The 23,722-nt window shown below is 36.2% G+C and overlaps 1 protein-coding gene across 47 annotated transcripts in view; it reads left to right on the top strand.

Moving 5' to 3' along the window:
* PRR16 (proline rich 16) overlaps positions 1-23,722 on the top strand; it is a 361,985-nt gene that overhangs the window by 160,407 nt on the left and 177,856 nt on the right. For 25 of the 47 annotated variants that reach the window (XR_012053215.1, XR_012053212.1, XR_012053214.1 and 22 more), the window contains one exon: positions 1,525-22,858. The exons of 1 other annotated variant lie outside the window; for it this stretch is intronic. The gene's annotated coding sequence lies outside the window, so the exon portion shown is untranslated. Of the gene's footprint in view, positions 1-1,524; positions 22,859-23,722 lie in introns of those variants that run through there. 21 more of the 47 variants (XR_005978267.2, XR_012053222.1, XR_012053220.1 and 18 more) reach the window with 10 other exon arrangements.

Genomic DNA, 23,722 nt, shown 5'->3' with positions numbered 1-23,722 from the left:
AGCCAAAATTCAGGTCAAAACAATCCAGAGACCCCAGTGACAACACTCCTGGAGAAGGCTTATGGATTATTTTCCCAAGAAGAAATGGGAAAACAGATCAGTCACTCACAAAAGTGTGCCCTCTGGAGTCTGGATGAACAACTTAGAAAGATCAACCTTCATTTTAGGCAGAGACATATCCAAGATCAATTGTTTTGTTGGGTTATTAGGAAACAAAATTCAGTAACATGCAGCATGGTTTTTTTACTGACACCATTTCAAGCAGATTAAGGGACTTGGGGGAAGAAAATGAAGAAAGAAAGGGTTCCAAAAATGTTCCAAAATATACAGCCATGTTTTCAATAGCTGCATAATTTTTTACTATGAAGACATGTATTTATTAGTTCTTAGTAAGAGTCTCATTTTGTGGAGTATTTGAAGATATTAATGCAATTTTACAGCTCTTAAAAAATTACCAAGTTTACAAATTGTGACAGAAATTAACAGACAAGCTTTGTCTGCTTATAAAGCTTAGGAAAAAGAAGTTCAAGTACAGAATTTGCAAGCTTTTACTCTTATAAATTTTAAAAATAGCTGCCTTCTAAAAGGGTTTGTAAAAATACTAATTATTTTAGTAGAGGTTGCTTAATGCTTTTAACTAATCAAATTGGGAAGAAGATCCCTTTATATTCTATTTCAATACTTAAAAATTTACAAGAAGGAAACTAAGATGAAGGGTTGCCTCATTCAAATGACATAACTACTGTCACATAACAACCAATACAGCAATATCAGATTGAAAAATAATGGTGTAAAATCAGGGAAAAAAGTTTATTCTTGTTCTACAAAATGTCTTAAATAAATCCTGGAATGGTAGACAAAAATAATCTCCTGTTCAGCTCTCAGATTCTCCTTGCTTCACATGCTTTCCACTTTTCCAGGCTTTGTGAGGGTCCTTTTTTGTCCCCCTAGCAGCTTGGCTTCTGCTCACAGCAGTCAGAAGCCTTCTTGCATATCAGGCCCAGATCTGTGCTCCAGTCAGAGACAAAGTTGGATTCAAGGGATTTTTTTATGTTAAGCACAAACTGTGTGACTAACTAGCTCCAACTATTCAGAGAATGCCTTAAGTAAAGCTGGGCCTGGGAGAGTCCTGCAGTTTGTAAAGACTGAAAGTAGAAGATGCTTCTTTAGAGATCAGAGCATATATCCAACTAGCATACAGTTTTCTGGTTTCAGGTGTGAACCTGTTATTAAAATATTATGAATCCATTTCCCCAGCTCCTAATGAGTATAACAGTAATAAATAAAAGAATTGATAATATTTATGAAATCTTTAAATTTGACAGAGGTGATTTTTATTGCAGCAGTCTTTGGCAGCAAATACACAATACAGATAGCTGTGTTCCACTTAATGGGTCAAAGTGTTAATAGAAAACTGTTCTAGCTCTCTATTTTTCTGCCACAGGTTGTTTTCAGAAAACTCTTTTGCTACTATCAAAAGAAAATAACTACAGGGTATAAAATTCTGCAACTTTTACTTTTCAGACCCACAAATGTCGGTGCAAATCCTTTTGCTGGTTGGTGCAAATGCCCTTTGCTGGTCTAGGCGTGTTGGAAGAAACTCAGCTCTTCTGTGAAGCTGTTTTGCAAGCAAACCCCTAAGTGTGTATTTCTGTAAGATAACTTGGCTAAATTAATATCTCTTCTCCACTGGGATGCCTTCCTGTTTCCTTCTTTCCTTTCTGATGAGGTCACCTTACCCTCTCCATGGTACTTATCTGATCGCATAATTTGATTCAGTTCAGAAGAATAGAAAACTGACTTGGTAAGCAATAAAGAAAATGAAATATCTACTTTTGGTCTGATTGTTTTAGTTTACTCTGTGTTCACAACAGTAACAAAGGCAGTCTCCTCCCATGAACCCTTCAAATCACTGGAGAAACCACCAGCTTTCTTCTGGTGAAAACTAGTTGTTCTCATATTTTTTTGTTGCATATATCATCAGTTCTTATTCTCTACTTATGCCAGCACTGAATTAGTTTTCTCTCCTTTCCCAGCTGATACTGTGACACATAATTCTTCTCTCACACACTTTGTTCTTTATTTATTTAGCATACTGCTGCCCGGCAAATCCTTGTCAGTTCTTTCCTTATGTTTGGTTTTTAACCATTTTATATATTGATATTATTTAAAACATTAATATTTTGTCTGAAGTGATGGAAGAATGTGTCTGAGCATGTATGAATAAATCCATTGAAGATTTACACAATTTCTGGCTAAAAACAGGTTCAGATTAATATTAAATAAATCAAAGACTGATTCATTTTTAAAGTAGATAATTACTGAACTGTCAGAAGAGCTTGTGTTAGAAGTTTTGCAAAGCTTTGAGAAAAAAGAAGAGTAAAATATGATAAAACTTGCTATTACAATATGCAGACTTCAAAAAATAACAGGCCGCAGCAGCTGAGCAATGGGTTACTAAGATTTCCAAAAAATCTAGCTTATGTTTCCTCACTGAACTAACCTGTATTGACCCAGCAGTGTCTAGAAAATAGCATTTAATTTATTATAAAGCTCTTCACTCTTTCATTTTTGATAAAGGAAAACTTCATTTTTGAAAGCCAGACATTAGTTGGTTGTCTGATAGAGTTGAACAAAAATTGCCAAGTGCACAGTGAGTGATGCTGAGGGTGAACAGCAGGGAGAGGATCCCAGATAGGCCCCAGCACATTCCCAGTTTGCTGTTTGCCAGGACACACATCACACTGGCATCCCCAGTGCCATCCCCACAGGACCCTGTCTGTCCTGAGAGGGTGGCACACAGCCAGTACTTGTTATAAAACTTCCCTCACCTGGGAGTGAGGAGACTTGTAATGTGCAACCAGTTTCCCAAAAGCTGTTGGACTGTCCTGATGCTGCCTGGATTGCACAGCCTTTCTTTGTGTCTTGATTTCCATGGGCAGAGACCTGTAAAACACTGTCACAGTGTTTTGGAGGGCTGACTTCAAGGGGATGGTATCAACAGGTCTCCAAATTGCTGGGATTTTCAGCATGTAATCTTTCTCAGAAGCCTGCCTCTGTCTTCATTTTTTGTGGTGAGAGGGGAAGGACAGTTCAGTTCAGTAAGTGACTGAAAAAAACGCACACAGATAAAACCCAAGAAAACAATTGCCCACATAAATTTTTATGTTCTCATTAACTGGTATGTCACACCACAGAGCTACCAAAGCTGTGAAATCTAGGCAGGTTCATTTGTTTAGAATTCCAAATGTAAAATAAAACCTCACATACTATTTCAATGAACAGCATTCAAGAAATGAAGGAATAGACAATTTGAAGCTGGTCTTGCAGAAACACCTCCAATTTTAACACTTCGGGGAATATACCTGGTTTTGCCTTAGGTGCTTAAATATGTAGGATTTTTTAACAAAATTGCATGGGTGTGTTTTGCTTGTGGGCAAATAAACAGAGGTATAAAAAATTTTACTTAGGGTTGAATCCTGACGGCAACTGTGTATTCAGTTTTCCTAGAAACAAAATTAAGTTATCATCACATACAGGGAATGGAGAGCTATTCCACTGCAGAAAACTGTATTGTGCCAAACTACAAACAATTCTTTGAGCTGAATCATTGACCAAACATATTTCCTTGAGCTTTGTGAATAACTAAACTTGCAGCTCATTAACCAAACCAAGCCCAGCGATAATTGCAAAGAATATTTCTGATTGACTTAATTTGTTTCAAATATTTATTTGAGATCAAGCAAAACATTTACAAATAATGAGTTAAAAAAAGTTCAGTTGCAAAGTGTATATATATGTTATACATGTATATATATAACATGTTATATATATAACATATATGTATATATACTCTAGAAGCTAAGTGAAAATTCAGCTTTCCATTTAAGTTTTTTTGCAAATTATATCTTAGTAATATATTTTATCTTTATCTTAGTAATCTTATTCACCAGACTTGGGTTTTGTGTACAAATTTTTTGTAGTTCAGACTGTTAATTCGTGAACTATGCTACATGTCCTTCCAGAGAGATCTTGTTCTAAGTCTGTTGGCACTTTCTTGTTTTCATGCTGAGAGATTAGTATTTTAAATATTTTTTACGTGAACTTTTCTCATACCTGGCGATCATCACTTCTTTCCATTTTGCAATAAATTTCTATGCACCAAACCATTCTCATTTTCACATTAAAACAGGTAAAACATGGCATTTCCTTATTAAAACAGAACTTTATGGGTGAATAATAATCTGGCATTTAACTTACATTGAGGTCCTTTGGTTTCATGTTTCTTAAAAAATTTTCTTCATACTACCTTCAGAGTATCCATTTTCCTCTTATTGACTACATGCTATAAGAATTCAGACTAAAATAAAACTGTGTATATAAAAGCTGGAACAGCCTGTGTGCTTGTAGAGCAAGATAATGGATAACATTTATTAAGTAGACTGTATGTAACGACACTGTATCAGGAGACTGATTTGAATGGTCCAGAAAGCTGTCTTCCCTTTTATATACTAGAACTTTTCTGAACTTCTGTCTCTGATTTTCCTTTCTGCTATTTCTTTGCAAATCTTTATTTTTTCTTTTTGTTATTCTCCTTTATGCTTAAAAATCTGCTCAGCTCAGAAACATTTACAGATTTCATTGAAACAGCTTTCTGCATCCAAATTTCTTTAACATCTTCATTAATGCTCTGCAAGAGGATTAAGCTGTTTCAAACAAATCTGTGACACTCAGCATTCTGGCTTTAGTCTTTATCCTCATTTATTGTGTTTTCTGACTATAACAAATGTTATAGGGGTATTTCATGCAGCAAACATTTCATGAAGTCAGAATAATAGACTAAAAAGCAAAGCCCATTTCCCTCATGTCTGAGTAAATTATATTAATATGAAAATATAAAATAATAATTAAACTTACTTTCAAACAGGTAAGGAGGATTAGCTTCCACGAAAGAACAGGGTAAAAACACACCATGAAGAAAACAAACAAACAAGCAATCCTGAATAGCAATTAGTTCTAGAAAAATGCCCCTTCCGTCTCATATGGAGACACTGCAACCTCTGAAACTCCTATTTTTTAGGCATCTTGGGGTAAATATTGCTGTAGAACCTCATATTATCTAACCAAAAATGTAATTCAGCTCAGCACTGCCATATCTGCCTATAGAACTACAGGCCCTGTGAGCCACATTATTCATGACATTCTACTGGAATTGAATCTAAAATGTTTTTTAATGGAGTAATTTACAAAATCTATTGCAACATAACTGTGATCTCAGCCAATATATCCAAAAAGACACTCCCAAAGTCAACAATCCCTCTCAAACAACTTACCTAGTTTATCATGAGGTGACATAGTGATTGAAAATATGGTGTGGCCTCCTAACTCCCAAAAAGATATTACTAAGGTGAGTAAAACTTAATGAGCTGAATTTCAGGAAAACACATTCATTTTCACAACACATTAGCTACATGAGACAGTTTTATCCAAATAAACAAAAATGATGATGTTTGTAGTAATATCATTTTTGCTTACAGTGAACTCTCGTTGTGCAAGGTAACTGAAGAAGTTACAGGACGCTTTGAGTGATGACACTTACTTAAATAAAATAGTAATGTTGATTTTGGACTTTACACAGAAGAGCTCAAGGTTATGTGTGAGATCTCATCTTCTTTAGATGTACTAAAACACTCTGAAAGCAATGGGTTAAATTGCATATGCTTATAAATTAATTCAGTTTTAAGAACGTGTAATTTCCTTTAAACAACAGAAATATGACAGAAATCAGACCATTAGGAGTGTTTCCTGAGTCTGTTAAGAGTAAGGTTCTGTTATGTCAAAATTCTGTCTAAACAATATACAGAGGAAATTTCTTTTTGGCTTAACATATCTTTTAAAGACATACACCACAGCAGCGCAATTAACTCCTCTTTTTTTTTCCCCTCACAGCTAGCTCTAGTAGGAGCATCATCAAGATAAAGATAAATTCACATCCTGGAGTAAAATTAAAGTAAGCTGAGAAATCAGCCTTGATATTTATCTATACTATTTATTCTGCATGGAAATAATATCACAAGCATTTATTCCAAGAAGATTGTAATTTAAACCAGGTAAAGTGTGGAGAAAAAAAAATTAACATGAAATCCTCTTCCAGTTCTACCAAATAGAGTGAAAACTGAGTCACTGAATTACCTGGTTATAACTATAACCAGGGAAGGGAAAGAGTAGCCCAACTCTGCTCTTTTGTCCTATTTCCCTACTCTTTCTCACATATGCACATGTATGTCTTGGTTATGACATTTGGTCTGCTCTCCTTGCAAAGATATATCTTCACTTTGCCTGTTTCATTATCTGATTATCTGTGAATAGCTGAGGTATATTAAATTCACATACACTGTATGACCTTGCATGAAAGAACTGAATATAATTTTAGGTGTAAGTTACCAAAAGAAATAAAAATAAAAATCAGGGGAAGGAAACATTAAGGCCCTGACAGTCAAATCTTCAGTTGGGCCTAATTTTCACTGAAATAATGAAAGTGAATTGTGTGAGTAAAAAAAAGTCTATGCAGCATACCTACAAAAGCATTACACTATAAGGTAAGGTCTGATGAAACTTGAAAAGTTGCACAAAAATGTTTAATACTCATAGCCATCCCTTAACTGTGAAAAGGCAAAAGTACTTTGGGTGTGAATTCTCACATCCAAAAATAACTCAAACAATTGGAGAATTTTATATGTTGCTCATCAGTATGGGACATAAATTGAATTTACTAAATTGTCTTTTTTCTGACCTTTAGTCTTCTTACCCTCTCAAGAAGACCAAGCCAAGAAACTACAAACCAGAACCTTATATAAATGAACTGGTAAAGACTTGACTGAAAATATAACACAGCTGTGTGTATTTTTACACATTCTATTTTATGGCAATAGGAAGGAGGGTAACTGCTTATATTTTCAGGGCCAGTTAAGAAGAAGAGCTTCCTAAGAGAAAATCTAGTGTATTCCAGTCCATTTATTGTGATTTAGCTTTTTATGTAATGAAAGAGGATATAATTTCAGTAGATTTAACACATTAATTCAGAATCTTTGCTTAATCTCCTGAAATATAGTCAACTGTTCTCTGGATGTTCATCTTTTTTGGTAAGGAAAAAGGTCTAATTTCTCAGACTGTGGAATGGGCAGGAGAAATCCCCCTTGTTTTAGTGTGAGTTTGGATTTTACATAATACTAATAATAATAACGAAAGAAATTTCATAAACTAAGTAAACTACTAAGTGTAAATTACTAAGTGTAAAATGTTCAGCTCTCCATAGTACTACTTATATTGCAAAACAAAAATTGGCACATCATAGTTCGCTCACCAGACCAGAAACAGTAAAATTCAGAACAGTTTTGTTAGCTTTATAACAGACATAAAAACTCCAGTGTTAATGTAAGTAAAAATTAAAGAAAGCGAAAATAACTTCATTGTGTGCAATTTGTGTTGTGCACTACCAGTGGTTATAGCAATGAAATTAAAGAGAAAAACATAAGTAAATAAGTACCACAGCAAAAGCTTGTTAATTTTCTTCTTATTAGCTGAGGCTGAAGTACCTGGCTAGATAAAGGTGCAGTTGTAATTTAGTGCCTACAGGTGTAGAAAGGTTTGAGCAGAGAAGGCAAAAAGGCACAGATTATAGATTATACAGGTGGGCCACAGAACTGTGCAGACATCTCAGCTACTGGGTGAGTGGAGAGCCTTGGTGATGTCTATGCTGTGATCAACCTGGCCATATTTATCCTCTGGGAGGAAACAGCTCCCATGTGCCCATCCTGCGACACTTAGCTGGAAAACACACTAAGTGAGCCAAATTGGGCAGATCAAGACTCACAACATCAATTGGCTCAGCTAAATTAGTGTCTACAAACTGAAGTACAGCAAAGTGGGCCAATGCTCTTCACATTTCAGTAAAACATCTATTCCTTTCCAGTATCCTGGAGGCTGAATAAAAGCTGTTTATTCAGAGAGGCCTTGAGGCTGACTTTAGTTTTTTACACTTGCAAAGCAATGTCAAGAAGGCCAATAGTTCTCTAGAGGCACATTTCAAAAAAAAAATTAAAAAATAATAAAAAAAGTCAGGATTTATGCACAGAAACCTTATTATTTAAAGTGAACGATCTGCTCTAAAAGTCATTGCACAAGAAGAGCACAGAGTAAGAGGACTTAATATTTATTGTTTCAAAGATGTTGAATATCATCTGTATCTAAGCATCCAAAACATCTTCCTACAACCATATAAGATGCTTTCTTCCCTTCTTTTCTTGATAAGAAATGTGCAGCTGGACCTAATAAAAAAAATCACTGATGAAATGTCTGCCAAGAAAATACTCAAGCAATCTCTTCCTATACTTCATTTACAAGGCTGAACAAAAAGCCTTCAAAAGCAATATCTTCATATTTCTTCTGCCCAAGATAACGAGCCAGTGTGAATCTGCATATTTATCAACAACAAATGAATGTAACACTTCAAGACTTTTTTTTTAATATAGATCTGATTTGATTTTGTTTTATTTGCATTTTATTCCTTTTATGTGCTCATCAACAGTTTGGGCTCAACATCCCTAGGGAGTTCACAGAGAGGAAGAGTGCAAACTTTGGGTTAGGTAGAAGTCCTTCAGTTATCAACTGAAGTGTTGAACTGAGTGTTCAAGATGCTTAGTAAGGACCTGGTTGTAGGCTGTGCAATTGCAGTGATGGTAGGTAAACAAAGAACTTTCCCACATGGGTGTTAAGCACTGATGTTATAGAAACAGCATGCCTGCAGCTTTTTGAGAGGAGATATCTAAAAAGCAGAAGTGATATAATTTGATTTTAATTTGCTTCAGGCATGCATGAGACCACATTGAAATGTTAAATCTGTGGCTGCAAATTTACACTGATATAGGTCTTTCTTTTCAGAGATAAGTTTGTTGGTTTTTTTTTTTTCAGAGAGGTACCAAACACAAGTATGAGACAGTCATGCATCAATGTATATTTGGGAATCAAAGACAAAAATTATGGTGAGACTAACTTAATTTGCATGACCCATATATAATATGATGTCTCATGAGATTTGCACTAACAAACAGTGTAAAGATTTGTCTGCTGGGTGATTATATTTCCTTCACCTTACTCTGCTTTGAGTTTATATTATGAAAAATGGACTTATGAAGAGAAATTCTGCAATTTAAAAGCTCATGAATTTGTGTGAAAATGTAGATACCCTATGCTCTCTGACATCTTTGGTCAACTTACACCAATTGTAAGAACCTTTTGCTGTTAAGAAAAAAGTAAAAAAATAAATCTGCATGACAAATGTAGAAATGGCTGATGGAAGAGACAATACCTTGGCTGATGCAGAGCAATATTGGTACAATACTGTTTGTCAATTTTTATTCCATTAGTTTTCTACAAAGAACCCTTAGTAACATGACTTTTGATCTCAATTTTAAAAAATATTGTCTCAGTTCATTTATTTTTTTTATTTTCCTTCTTGTTTCTTTTCCAGTAGCATCGTGCTTTGTAGAGTTAACAATTTGGCTGTAGAAATGGGGAGGCTTATCTGCTTAAATACAGCAGGAAGTTAGAGCTCACTAATTTTGTGTGAAACTAACACCAGTTTCACCCTCTAGTTGTGTTCTGTGCCACACCAATAAAAGATTAATTAGTAGTAGACAATATTAATCATAAGTGTTCTTTTGATGTTAGGGAGATGCGGTGCCTCTATTGCAAAGACAAGTAAATAAAACTTAATCCAAAACCCAATTAAGTTGACTGAAATATTCTTACAGGATATGTTGAATTTCATCTACTGCGTTACACCTGCTGAATAATCTCTTTTTTTGTTGTTGTTAAGGTTTATCAATGAAAAATAATGATAAGGAAGAGTTATTGAGCTACCTTTGTCTGAATGTGAATCTTGCGAAAGCACAAGCATAGAAAAAAATAACATATGGTTATCTTGGATTCCACAACCACTGCATAAGCAGTAGTGAAAGTGCTATAAAATTTGCCTGGAATAAATATGTATTCTAAATTCATTTTAAAATTAATCACTGTGAATAACCTATTCGTTTAAGCAACTAAAAGAATTTTATTTGAGGTACAAATATGGTTATATATTATATATATATATATATATATGTATATATAGGTAGATAAAATAACATTTTATAGCTGCGATGTTAATAAAGCCATAAAAGTGAATCAGAGTTCATTTGAGATGGCTATTTTTTGTCTTTTTCTTCTCATAAAAATCAAAAAGTATCTGTGAAAAGCAACAGCTATTATTATTCAGTGGAACTACCTATTATTACAACCCTCAAAAATTTATTTTTAACTAGAGTAGTAAAGTTTAGCAATATTTCTCTGCAATCTTTTAAAAATTTCTTTATAATAGGTGTGAAGTATCTTCATGTAGAAGATACCTAAGAATTTTGCCTCATTCTACTTTAGAAGTTGTATGCTTCCCATAAATCATTATCCTTATAAAAACCCACATCATTACCACTCTGAGAAACACAGCATTTTTAACATCAGGAATGAGTTCTCCATATTATACATCTGAAAATGTACAATCGGTAAATGAAAAGGAAGGAAAATTATACATTTCTACTATTGTCATTGTAGAGGAAAATCCTTTTACTCTTTCATGAAGTTGATAAGATTTTTCTGGGAGCAGGGAAATCCTTTCCTGTTTCCTGCATTCATCAAACAGAAACAAGGAAAGAGTGTTAGTATGATATTAATAAAAATAGTCATAGAAACTTAAGAGAAAAATGGAAGCTTATAAATGTATAGATAAAATGAGAAAAAAAATTGAAAGTGATAATTGAACAAAAATAAAACTATGTAAAATTCACAGAAAATTATCACTGGTATCTTTAAACTCCCTATGGACTCTCATGATGGGAGAGTAAGAATAAGATCAGCAGTGCAGCAGCAGAAATTATATAAGGGTCAAACACTGGGCATTCTAGTAGTAAGAATACTGAAACTTCATGTAAATATTATTACATTTTTGTTAAAGCAAATGATAAGTCTCTAATGAATTTTTGAGTTTCTTCTTTTTCCAACAACAGCTCTAGCTGTTAAGGGACAAGGCATGGCTCACAAAATAGGTTGTGTGACAAGATATGTTACATAAGCATATAATGAATGGCTCACTATCTTTTTGCATGCTTTCAATTATTTTTCCTTAAAGGTGACAGTGATAATGAAGATAAATAAGATTTTTATTTTTAGACATGAGCATTCAACAATTTTCAATTAGTTTTAGTAGGTGACACACAAAGGTGAAATCAAGTCAAGATTTCAGATATGATTCTTGACTTCAAGGAGACTGGATTAGTTAATTTATAATGGATCCTATCCTGACCAAGTATTTCCTACATCTAATCAGAAGCTGAAGACCAGAACTACACAAACACACACACAAACAAAAAGAAAAATAATACAGAGGGTGATGTGTTCCTTGCAACTTTGGTCTCACCTCAGAATGGATCCCTTTGCCCTGACCTTATGTCCAACTTTATAATTTGTTCACGGAAAACAGGGAAATTTGCTGTATCCATATCAAGTTCCAGCTGTTCACTGTTGTGCTTAAAATTGAACACAACACTGAAGCAGGCCTGATGATTAAAAATTTGGAGTCCAGTCAGGTCTTGAACTCGTTTTTTAGTTCTCCAAAACAATGGAGAGATTTTCATTTAGACTGTTTATAATTCTCTTTTTATTAATATATTTTAAAATGACAATCATGGAAAATTTTGATAGACTTGTTTGCCTTTATTTCTATGCATCATCAGATGGTAAAGGATTTATATGATATGACTTGCAGAATATAAAACCCTTTATTTAAAGAAGAATATTTACAAGGTTAGAAATTACTTTTTTTTCTTTCAACAGTCTTGTTACTTGTGTTGCTTAAGACATTGTATGATTGATTCTCGCTATACTTATTGCTTTATAAGCACAGAATAATTACCTAATAGTTTTGCTTGTGGATCATATGGTTTTAACTCATTTTGAATTAAAAAAAAAAAAAGAAGGGAATTATGGGACTGAATTCATGTCTGGAAGTCTAAGTATTTTCTGATACTTGTTCATAGAATCACAGAACATCCCAGGTGGGAAGGGACCTCCAAAGGACTTCCAGCCCAGGCTTTTGTGGGAATGGGAACCTATATGGAAATATCTACCGCCCTCTTTAATTGCATCTTGAAATTCTTCAGGAATAGGGACGTTACCCTGTACTGCAGGAACCAGAACTTGACACAGTGCCCCACGTCTGGCCTGACTGGCACTGAGTAGCATGACCATGTCTCTGCCACTAATGATCCTGCAGATGCCCCCCAAGACAGATTTGTCTTCGCTGCTGCAGCAGCACAAGGCTCACGCGCAGGCTGTGTCCACCAGGACCATTAAAACAAGGCAGCTTCCTATCCACACTGATCATAACAAATGTTAAAAAACATCAACTGGTGTTGAAATCTGTTAATTATTAAGGGCTCCTTTCATAGAGTCATGGAATCATTTAGGTTAGAAAAGCAGTAATAATAAAATAATTGACTTCACTAACTTCACACTGTCAAGTCCACCAGGTGCCACCTCTACGTGCCTTTTAAATACCTTCAGAGATGGTGACTCAACCACTTCCCTGGGTGTTACAACCCACCCCTGAGGCGGCATAACTGAGGTTATTGTTAGTAGGTGCATTTGAACAATTACAGTGAAATGACATTTATTGGTGTATGTGTGTATATGTGTATATATATATTGCATGTTTATTTTAGAACAATTTGATTGTAACGGAAAGGGGGTATTGAACCTTTTTTTATTATCTGTAAAAAACCAACAATATAAAATATAAAAATATCCTTTAAAGAAATACACAAGTTAAAGAAAAGAAGAAACGGAAAACACAAGAGTAGATAGTGGGGACAAAAAATATTGCTACCTGTGAACCCAGTGACAAGACCCAGTTATTGTAATTTTGATGTTCATTGATTAAAGTGATGGTTTCAGTCCTTGTCTGTCAGGGGTGGGGAGCCCCCAAAACAAAAATTTCAATTAGTTAATACATATTCAGGTTCAGGTGGGAACACCAAGCACCTTCCCTGTGGGAAGAGTTTCATGCTGTCTGTTGCAACACTATGGAGCATGCACAGTCCTCTGGCCAGAGAGTCAGAAATTAGTCTGAGGGGTGCTTCAGGGTTGGTTTATGACCCTTTCTAGGACATAAGCATTGTTTCTCATGCCTGCATAGTTGAGCCAGCTGTGCTTTACCAGAGGAGATAAATACCCTCTGGCTTACATGTGAGTGTCCCAATATTTTTTTCCTACTCTATGAAGCAATGTTCTGAAAACCAATAACCCAGACACTTTGTACAGCAGAGCTTCAGAATAAATTGCTGTAAGGTGAGATTTATTTCCAAAATCTTGATACTTAGTGAATAATTAAGATTGACATAGGAATCAGTATTGGTGCTCACAACCATTTGTTCTTGGTTGGCATTTTTCAGTGTTGTTAATTTATATAGGAAAAAATCCTTAAACATATTTTATGAGTGATCAGTCTCTGTGTACTAGAAATTCTAGGCTTTTTGTTTGAAAATAATCTTCTTTTCCCTTATACACTGTCCGATTAAATATCCTCTGTAATCAGCTTTAAAAATGGCATTGTCCTTAGCCTTCTCTTTAAAAAAATAACTTTGAATACACTTACTTACAAGCAACCACAGCAGTAATCAATCAATCCCCCACAGGGGGATTACAGTGTACACTGCTTTGTAAATTTTTTTTTCAGTCACACAAAAGACAATATAATCATGAACAGTCACCGAGGGTTTACAAAGGACGTATTTGACCAGCCTGGTTGTACTTTGTGACTCCTACACATAGGCAGGAAGACAGTAGATACCATTACCTTAGTCTCCTTTGACACCATTTTCATGGCCCTCTCACTGGGGAAAATAGAGGCTGGAGGAATGGACTATTGTTAGACTGGAATGTAGTTGGTTACTAGGCTCAAAGGGTCATTATTAACTCCATTAGTACTTGACTGGTTAGCACCCAAATACACATGGAAATTTATGCACAACCTCCTAACAGGGATAGGACAGATTGAAAGTTATAAATATTTTTCTTGACACTACCATGGCTTATTTAATCTGTGTTGGCTGTTAGTCTTCAGGTGGAAGTTTGGGCTAGGTGATGTCCAAAAGAACCAAAGAACATTTTTATGATCTTATAATTCTATTATCTATGACTACTACACAGTGAAGATTTCAGCATTGTGAGTCAGATGCACTTCCTCTATTATTCCTTTATTATCATCAATATAAAGTACAATCTCAAAATAAAAAACTTCAAAGGTCAGTGTTCTGCTTATAAAATACTGAGAAAAACATATAATTTATTCTTTGTGAAAAATAAATCAACTACCCCATGAATTAACTTCCTTCATCCTAAAACTCTAGATCTACCAAATTCAAGTAAAATGTTTTAAAGTAAAACTTTATTTAATTTATTTTAAGGTTTACTTCATTTGCTTTGTTGTAGGGTTTCAGCCACTTTAGCTGTTAACTGAATCTCCCCATAAAAACTCCCCTCACCCCTTAGTCAGTATAAATAGCAACAGACTGTCTGATAAGGAGCAGAATGTTGTGAAGGAGGAACAAAAGGCTGAATCACTAGAGGGTCCATTAGAATACTAATGTACTTTACAGATAAGGTTCAAATAAGAACCCTTAAAAAATTAGATCCTGCCTATCATAGGAAATAATCGAAAGGTCTTATCTGGAGTTTATAGAGGGATGTTTCCATTGGTCTTGTGTGGATTTTAGTTTTGAGGGGTTTGTTTGGGACATTTTGTGGGTTTTGTTGTTGCTGTTGGTTTTGGTTTGTCTGGTTGTGGGGTTTTTTGGTGGGGTTTATTTGGGTATGTTTAAAAAAAATTATTTATAAAAATCAATAGGCTATGCTGCCTAGAACTCATTGTATAGATATAAAGAGTAATTTTTTGCCAAGTGTCTTGCAAAAACTTTCTGAAGATTTTGTGTCTTTTGCCTCACTGAAAACAATGACAAAGGGTATTCTTTCAGAAAGTAATTTTCAAGAGTAGGACTGACTCAAACTCTCTATCAATGAAAGCATCTAGTGTATGGCTTGGTAACCTATGGCATTGTTTCAGGTAAAACAATAGTCACCATTAGCCTCAAAACCATTGTCCCTTATTTTTCAATTTGGCTCTGCTACTGAATAAATAGGAGGATCTATTGTTCATCCTAGATATAAAATGGTGTTTGCATTGGTCCCTTAGGCATTTGTACTTATGAAGAAGTGCAGAGGAAAGTCTAAAATGAAAGCCTTCAGCAGCTTGAAAATTAAACTGAGATTTGCTGTTCAAGTTACCAATAAGGAATATTGCAGGAAGGAAATTAATATGCATTAAACATAGGACATTCTCTGCTCTCATGGAAATATTGCCTGCTTTAGCAGTGGGTAATCTAACTATCATTCATATCTCATGTACTTATAAAAGAAGAAATAAATGAAAAAAAGATGGCAATGCTTTTGTAGAAGTATGTAATTCTGCTTATTAGGAGGAAGATGTCTACAGCTAATTTGTGTTTACCAGAACAAACAGTTGCAGATATCGACATAAGCACAGTGAATTTCACAATAACAACAAAATCATGTTTGGAAGGAAATGTAATATTTTATTATATTCATTTATTTTAATTCATTTTTGACAGAAGGTCACCAATGCAATTTATAGTTTTCTATTATTTTCTGTTTTCTTACTGCCTCTATTTTAAGAAAAATTAGTTTACCTTAACAGGGACTTTGTGCTGCCTAGAATACATTAACTGAGCATTAGGTTGTATTTCAGCAGTTGAAATGGAGGGAAATTACCTATCTCTGTGCCATATTTATCTTGTCAAGAAACCTTCTCATATTTTTACCTCTTAGTTTCATTACTATTTATTTATTTATTTTATTTATTGTTTATTTATTTAACTTAGGAAGTGATTGGATTGTGAAAGACAAATCATACTGAGAATCAGGATTTTAGGGTGGACTTTGTTATAAGAATGATACTATTGTAAATGAAACATACTGTAGTAATTGAAACTTTGAAGCAATATATTAAGATGAAGGATCTGTTAAGCCTAGATCTGGAGTAAATGGAAGTAACATTTATCTTAACCATTTGATTAACCATTGATTTTGTCAGGCTTTAGATTTAAAACCAGCAAGTTTTTACTTGACAGAAACAACTATAAGAAATCATTCCAAGTGACAGAACTGAAGTGTTAGTTTAAGCCCTGCAACGCTACTGATATTCAGCAGCCTGTTTTTAAAAATGTTGCAATGCTGCTAGCACTAATCTGAAACCTCCCTCAGCTGCTCTCTGACATAAAACTTCCTGTGAAAATCAAAGCTTCACACCACTTCAACACTTGTTGCACTTATAGAGAAAATTAATAATCGTAAATTATTTCATGCTCTGGAATAAAATAGACTGAATTTGGTTCTTTGGGTTTTTGGTTTTGCTTTTTTTTTTTTTTTTTTTTTTCTTTTTTTTTTGGGGGGTGTTAGGTTTATTTTGGGGTCAGGGGTTTGTTTTGGTTTTTTGTGTTTGGGTATTTGGGGGCTATGTGTGGGTTCTTTTTTCTCTTTTATTTTCTTATTATTTTCAAAAGGCACAAAGAAGCAGACCTTCCTAATTTTGTTCAGTGCTCCCCTTGCCATAATGGACTATGGAAAGACTAAAAGGTACGACATTCTCTTTCAATCAGTGTTATAAAGTTTTTCTGAATTGATTCTAACCTTAACATTACAATTATTACTACTGTTGCTACTAACTTGCTGTATTTAAAGTCACTAAGAATGGAACCATTCCTATCTCTTTCAGATACAATTTTGAATTGACAAGTCTCCAAGTTGACTGATCAAAACCTACCTGAAGCCTTTGTTTTCCTTTCATTATTAAAATATATGCAAAGCATATGCTTTGGGGAAATGATACTTTAATTTTCAAAGGTTTGTTCCTTTTAATTAAGTGTAATGCTAACCAGTACATATGCGTTATAGTAATTGAATACTATTGTTCTATTGTATATTGTTGTCTATACCTTCATTTCAATCATACTAGTAAGGTCACTATGTGATCAGAAAAAAGGTCTTGGCTAAATACACTCACAAAAATACTGGTGTGTTTTTCTCCACACAGTGAGAACATCAAACTCTCTTAAGGTATCTGAGAGGTCTGCATTAACACCATTAACGATATGTAAACACCATTAACGATACACATTATGAGACATTAAAAAAAATACTTAAGGGCATAGTGGAAATAAAAGCTACACCTGATTGTAACACAACTATTTTTGCTAGCAAAATATAAAGCATCAAATATGGGAAAAATTTATGGCACAGCTTGAGTCATAATAAGAATTTGATTTGGTAGAATATTGGAATTCATTACCACATGAGAATTGCCTTCCTTGGAGGTGAAGGGAGGAAGCAACTTCACGCTAACAATAAGGGAGTTAAATCAATGGTTCATGCAGATGTGTGTGTGTGGCTGTGTCCATAGTAGTGTATGAATGCATACACACATATATAAATCTCCAGTGGTGTATATGCTTAAGTTTTTGCAAACCTACTAAGCTAATGTGGTAAGGAATTTTATGAGAACTATTTATTTTCTTGTTTCTGTCTAACGCTTGCAGTTTCAATAAGATAAACAGAGGTATATGGGGTTCTTATCATTGAGAATAAATATGGTATAATTGGAAATTTAAAGTTTATTTTTTATCTTGTGTATCAGATATCTGTTCATATCTCCATTTGGATAGAATTATTTGAGATAGTAGTAACCCAGTTGCTGTGTTAGAAACTTTTATTTGACTGTGTTGATAATTTTAGCATCAAATAACATCAAACACATGTGCATTCAAGTGAGTGACAGCAATATCAAGTGCTTCATTTAAAACACCCTGCTAATTAGAAAATTGATTGATTAGAAAATTGATTCTTTTGCCAATTTAAGAGAGCTTTACTGTTACAAAAAAGTTCATCTTAAAGAAAAACATATTGTACGGCAATAGGAAATAATTATTAAATTGTCAACAGTTCCTGTACTCTACCTAACAAGAACTTAATATATGCAATATATTGACAATTATAGCATATTAACAATTATAGCAACATGAGACGATTATTGATTTAACAAACTGAGATTTGAATGTTGCTTAAAATGGGGATGGGCAAAAAATGAGTGATATACATACAAACGTACAGAAAGTAAAACATATTTTTGATAGTACACAACAATTAATTACATTTTAAGAAATAGTAAAATGACATTAAAACATGCCTGAGATTTGCCAGCATGGAAATAAAAGCAGAAAATTACAGATGAAAACTTGGAATCTTCGACTTTTTGCAGGAACATGTAGCCACAATTCAACAAAAACCAAGAAAGAAAGATGTCTAAAACCTCATTCTAGTTCACTAGTAATTTCCCTGTGTGAGAATAAATTTATGAAGCTAATTGGAAAAGCAAGCAAGATATGTAATACTGTTGTAAAATTCATGTTGGTGAGAAATTTCATTATCTATTAAAAGGACGCAGGGAACAGCTGGCTGTAGTTGCTGCTATGTTGCTATTAAGGCTGCTTTAAATTATATTGTGATAAAAACATTTTCCATACCACTAGCATGCACATGTTTAAGGCAATAAAGGCTAAATTAAAAAAAAAAAAAAAAAAAAAAAAGAAGAAAGCATTTTTCTACAAGCAGATCAGGATGCTAACTTTATCTGAAAAATTGCCAATTCAAAGGAGTCCTAAGTTTTAAAAGTTTATAGGATCTCGCTGGAGTTAACTTTCCCTTTAGCAAATTTTATAGTACTGTCATTTGTTATTTGCAACAAGAATGCTGTGAATGACACACCAGTATTGGCCAACTACTGAGCTGTGCCTGCGCGGCATCCATTCCGTCTGTTGAAACCTTACCAAGGCTGGTAGGCTGGGTGTGGGAAAGAGACTTGGAGGGCACCAAAGGGATATTCCATACCGTATGGTGTTGAGGTCAGAAAAAAGACACAAGAAGAGACAAGGAGAGAGGGGGGTGTTTCTTATTAAGGTGATTATCTTCAGAAGCAACTGCTACATTTATTGCAGCTCCACTTCCCAGGCTGGACATCACCAGCTGAATGGAAATAGGCCATACACCTTTCTGTTTTGTTTTGTTTCCATGCATGTATTTTGCTTTTTCTCATTCAACTACCCTTATTGGTATCCATATGGTTTTCACCTTATTTTCTCTTCCACGTTCTGCTCAGGAGGGGCAGTTAGAAAATGTCTTGGTGGACACTTGGTGCCCTTCCAAGGTTGTTGCCGTGCCCTCTGAGTGACCACTCAGTGCCTCCCTGCCAGCTCAGACACAGCGACCGCAGGGGACACTCTCCTGCACTCTGGAGTGCAGGAAGGCAGCTAAGGGTTATGAGCAATTTCCCAGAAGAGATGCAGCCTACAGTGGCAAAGGAAAGGGAGTAGGCAGTTCAGAGGGTATAAATCCAAGGTTTATTGGAAGCTCCAGGGAACCCATTGCTTCAGGGGACACAACTCTGAAACGTCCCTGATGAGCCTGGATCAGCTTCTTTTATTGGGGGGGTGGAAACAGGGGAGGGGTTCGCCTGTCCACCAAGGAAGGGATAGAGGGGAGTGGAACATGAGATAACTGACAAACACAACAGCATATCAGGGAACTTAAAAGGAGGGACCACTGACCCTTGACCAATCACTCAATGCCCTTCGTGGAAGCTTTTAGAGAAAGGGGATGGGGAGCCGAGTGAAAGACAGGGTGACAGGGAGGGGATTTGAGCATTGACAAGGAAATTTCTAGGGATTCGGGTGGAATAGGGATGGGATTGACATCTGGGGAAAGGGGAGGCAACCTAGGGCAAAACCACCAAAGGACGGGGGAAAACAGGAACAAGCCAAAGAACACAATACAAAAACTAAACACAACGCAACACAGGGTGAACACACCACAGACCTTTCCTGGCACTCAGTGTGAGGCAGTTTTGAATTTGTAAGTCTAATAGTTATTAATTGGCAGACTTGTGAGAGGGTCACAGAGTTTAATTGCTGCACTGCTCAGCTCTTTATTTTGCTGAGGTTGGAAACACACTAATAGAAACAATGGCTATGTGCCTGTCATTGATGTCTAACTGTGCTGGGGTAGCTTTGTTGTGGGCAGGATAAGAGAACATATCCTGCTCCTAATTCAGGATTGATGTGGGTATTTTTGATGCTCAGGTTCCTGAGGCCTGTGATCACTTTTAGGTGAATTGTTTGATTTTGTTAACACTGTCAGCTTCTTGTCAGGTTCTTGAATCCAATGTCGTCGGGGAGAGATGAAAGCAAAACATGACACTAGGCAGGTGGTCCCTGTGTAGCAGAGTATGTGGAAGTATTTGGGTGGATGTTTCAGGCAGTTATCACCTCTCACATAGAGTGGGATTTGATATCTGAACCAAGCTAATAACTTCAGTGAATTCATCCACCTAGAAATACATAGAAGAGTATTGCCCTCTGCAATAAAACCCAGCAGCTTCTAGCACCATTTTGAGGCTTGGCCCAGGTCTATTGAGCTACAGTTCAATATTATTGGAGTGGGTGGTTACGATAGAGACCCAGACTGTCTCTGAAGACAGGTAGACCAAGACAGTGATCCAAACTACAACTAAGAACATCAGTTGAGACAGGGACCCAAACCTGAACTACAGGTAGTGAAAAAAATAGTACTGAAAAAAAAAACCAGTGGGCATGGAGGTGGATGGATCCATACAATATATGTCCTTTCCCGGGGACCATGAAATTAAAAAAGAGGAAATAAAAGAGAGAATATAAAGAGAAAATAAAAAAAATATAAAGAGAATATAAAAATATAAAGAGAAAATAAAAAAGAGGCAACCATTTGCAGTCTCTGGGGGATGTTTCTGTCAAGCATGAAGGCAAGACAAAACAATCAGCAGGACTTGCTCAGTCTTCAGTAATCCCATACGGCCAGTGAAAGAAAAAGAAAAGGGGAGAGCGAACCAGCCAAGGAACAGCAGTGAACCCCAGTGAGCAGTGCTGAGCCATGATGCAGTTATCCCAAAATCTACCCACAGAACCAGAGACCGTTGGTTGAGTCCAAACTTTCTTTGCCACTTTTCGGTGGAGACCTTTTCGTGACCTGGTTGGAGAGCCCATCCAGAGCGCCTCCTACTGCCTGCCCCATTTGAGGTGCTGCCAGGCGAAGTCCCCCTGGAGACGAGGCTTCCCCGCTCCTGGCTGCCCACTGCAAGTGGCACCGGCGCAGGCCCTATCCCCTCATGTCTTTGACAGCCCTGACAGCCAAGGCTGAGGCAAACTAAAGTGGCTGAGTCAAAACTAGATGGGCTCCTAACATATGGCTAAGTGCTGTTGTGCCACACACACCAGAGCTTTAACAGGATGTCTGCCAAGTTGTATGCTACAATTCATGCTGTCTATATGTTTTTCGAAATTCCTTTGGCAGCTGAGTGTAAGCTATTATTTGCTTTCACACGAAGCAGTATCTGATGCACCTGGAACTAGCTGTCCGAGGGGTTTAAGCACAATCCCACCACTTGCCATGGAACAATTCAACCTGAACTGGAACAGAAGAGTCAAAACAGCAAAAGGAAAACACTCAACAAAACCCACCAGTTCATTAATCTGCTCTTACTTTTTTACGATCTGACTTCAAAAATGTCATAGACTTCAGGCTTTTGTCAGGATCTTAAAGGTTACTACCCATTTATCCAAAAAGGATATTCATATGTTGTGCTGGTCTTAGCTGGGATAGCGTTGACTTTCTTCACAGAAGCTGGTATGGATCTCTGTTCTGGATTTGTTCTGGAAACAGTGTTCATAGTTCAGGATTTTTGTTACTGCTGAGCATTGCTTATATGACAACACACAACTTTTTTCGCTTTTATTCTTTTGATTTTCTTCCCATCCCACTGAGGGTGCATGAGTAAGCAGCTGTGAGAGCCTTGGTTGCTGGCCATGACAGACATACCTACAAAAAAGTTCAGTGTGACAGGAGAAGCAGGCACAGAGATCCGAGCAAGGTTGTTATGCTGCTTTCTCATAGCCTGAGATAGCACAATTGGTTTTTCACAGCACTTCAAAAAGCAGGTAGCTATAATGGATAATTCAATACTGTGGGTTTCAGTTATGCCTCTTTCTTCATTTAATCTTAGTAATATTAGTTGTTATAAATGTGTTGACACGTTGCCAATGATTTATGAAACTAAGATATAACAGATGAAATTCTGTGTGTATAAACATTACATCAAGTGAAATCATGCAGTTTGAAGTAAGAATTGGAATTAAAAAAACATACTAAAAAATGAATATGTAAAAAAGTAAGTATCTTTTTATGTTACCTTTCCTACACCCAAGTTTTAATCTTCCATAGAAGCTTCTTATACAGTAGCTCCTAGCTATTCTGTGAGGCAGTCCAGTAGGAAACGAGTAAGATTTATTTCCAAATTTGCTGGTTTAAGATTCCAGTATTCATTAATGTCTGGAGTTCAAGCAGACCAAGAGAGCATCTATTAATCATTCTTTATAGGAGTTTTGGGCTTACATGGCCTGGGTTTTGGTATCAGGGGTTCACAGAGGTGGCTTCTGTGAGAAGCTTCTGGATCCTTCCACCATGCCAAATCCTGGTGCTTCCATAGATGTACATGCTGCTGGCCAAGGCTGTGCCAATTAGAGATGGTGATAATGCCTCTTTGATAACAGATTTAAGAAGAAATCAAAACAAAAATTTTTGTGCAGTTTTATTATCCAGAAAAGAGCGGAGTGAGAACATGTCAGATGGAGAACTTTGCAGACACCAAGGTCAGTGTATAAGAAGGGGAAGGAGGTGCTCCAGATGCCAGAGCTGAGATTCCTCTGCAGCTCATGCCGGTGAAGCAGCTGTGCCCCTGTAGCCTGTGGAAAATCATAAGGATGCAGATCCACCTGCAGTCTAGGGAGGAGCACGACACTGGAGCAGGGGATGACTGGAGGAGGCTGTGATCATGTGGGAAACCTGTGGAGAGAGAGGAGTCCTGTTCCCATGCTGTTACAGCCTGTATTTAGAGGACTGCACCCCATGGAAGAGTGACCCATGCTGCAGCAGTTTTGGGAGGGCTGTTGTCTGTGGGATGGATTCATATTGCAGCGGTTCTCAGAGAGCTGCTGTTCTTGAGATGGATTCACATTGAAGAACTGTCTCCCATGGGAGGGACTGCACAGTGCAGGAGGGGAAGAACTCCTCTCCCTGAGTGAACAACATTCACTCTCTCTTTGTGCCACTGGGGTAGGAGGTACAGCTGGAAAGAGGGAAGGGTAGAGGCTTTTTGAGGTTTATTTTACTTCTCATTACCTTGCTCTGATTTTGTTAGTAGTAGATTCACTTCATGTCTCTAAGTTGACCTTGTTCTGCCCTTAATGGTATTTGGTGAGTGATCTTTCTTATCTCAACCCAAGAACCCTTAATTAAATTTACTCTCCTCTGTTTAGAGGGAAGTGAGAGAGCAATTTTCATGGGTGCCTGGCATCCAGCTAGTGTCAACCCATAACAACAGGGTCGAGAAGCCAGTGGTCCCTTTTGTTGTACT

The sequence above is a fragment of the Taeniopygia guttata genome, chromosome Z, assembly GCF_048771995.1.
Source record: "Taeniopygia guttata chromosome Z, bTaeGut7.mat, whole genome shotgun sequence".
NCBI classification, from domain to species: domain Eukaryota; kingdom Metazoa; phylum Chordata; class Aves; order Passeriformes; family Estrildidae; genus Taeniopygia; species Taeniopygia guttata.
The sequence above is the reverse complement of the archived record's forward strand: the minus strand, read 5'-3'. Positions and strand labels throughout refer to the sequence as shown.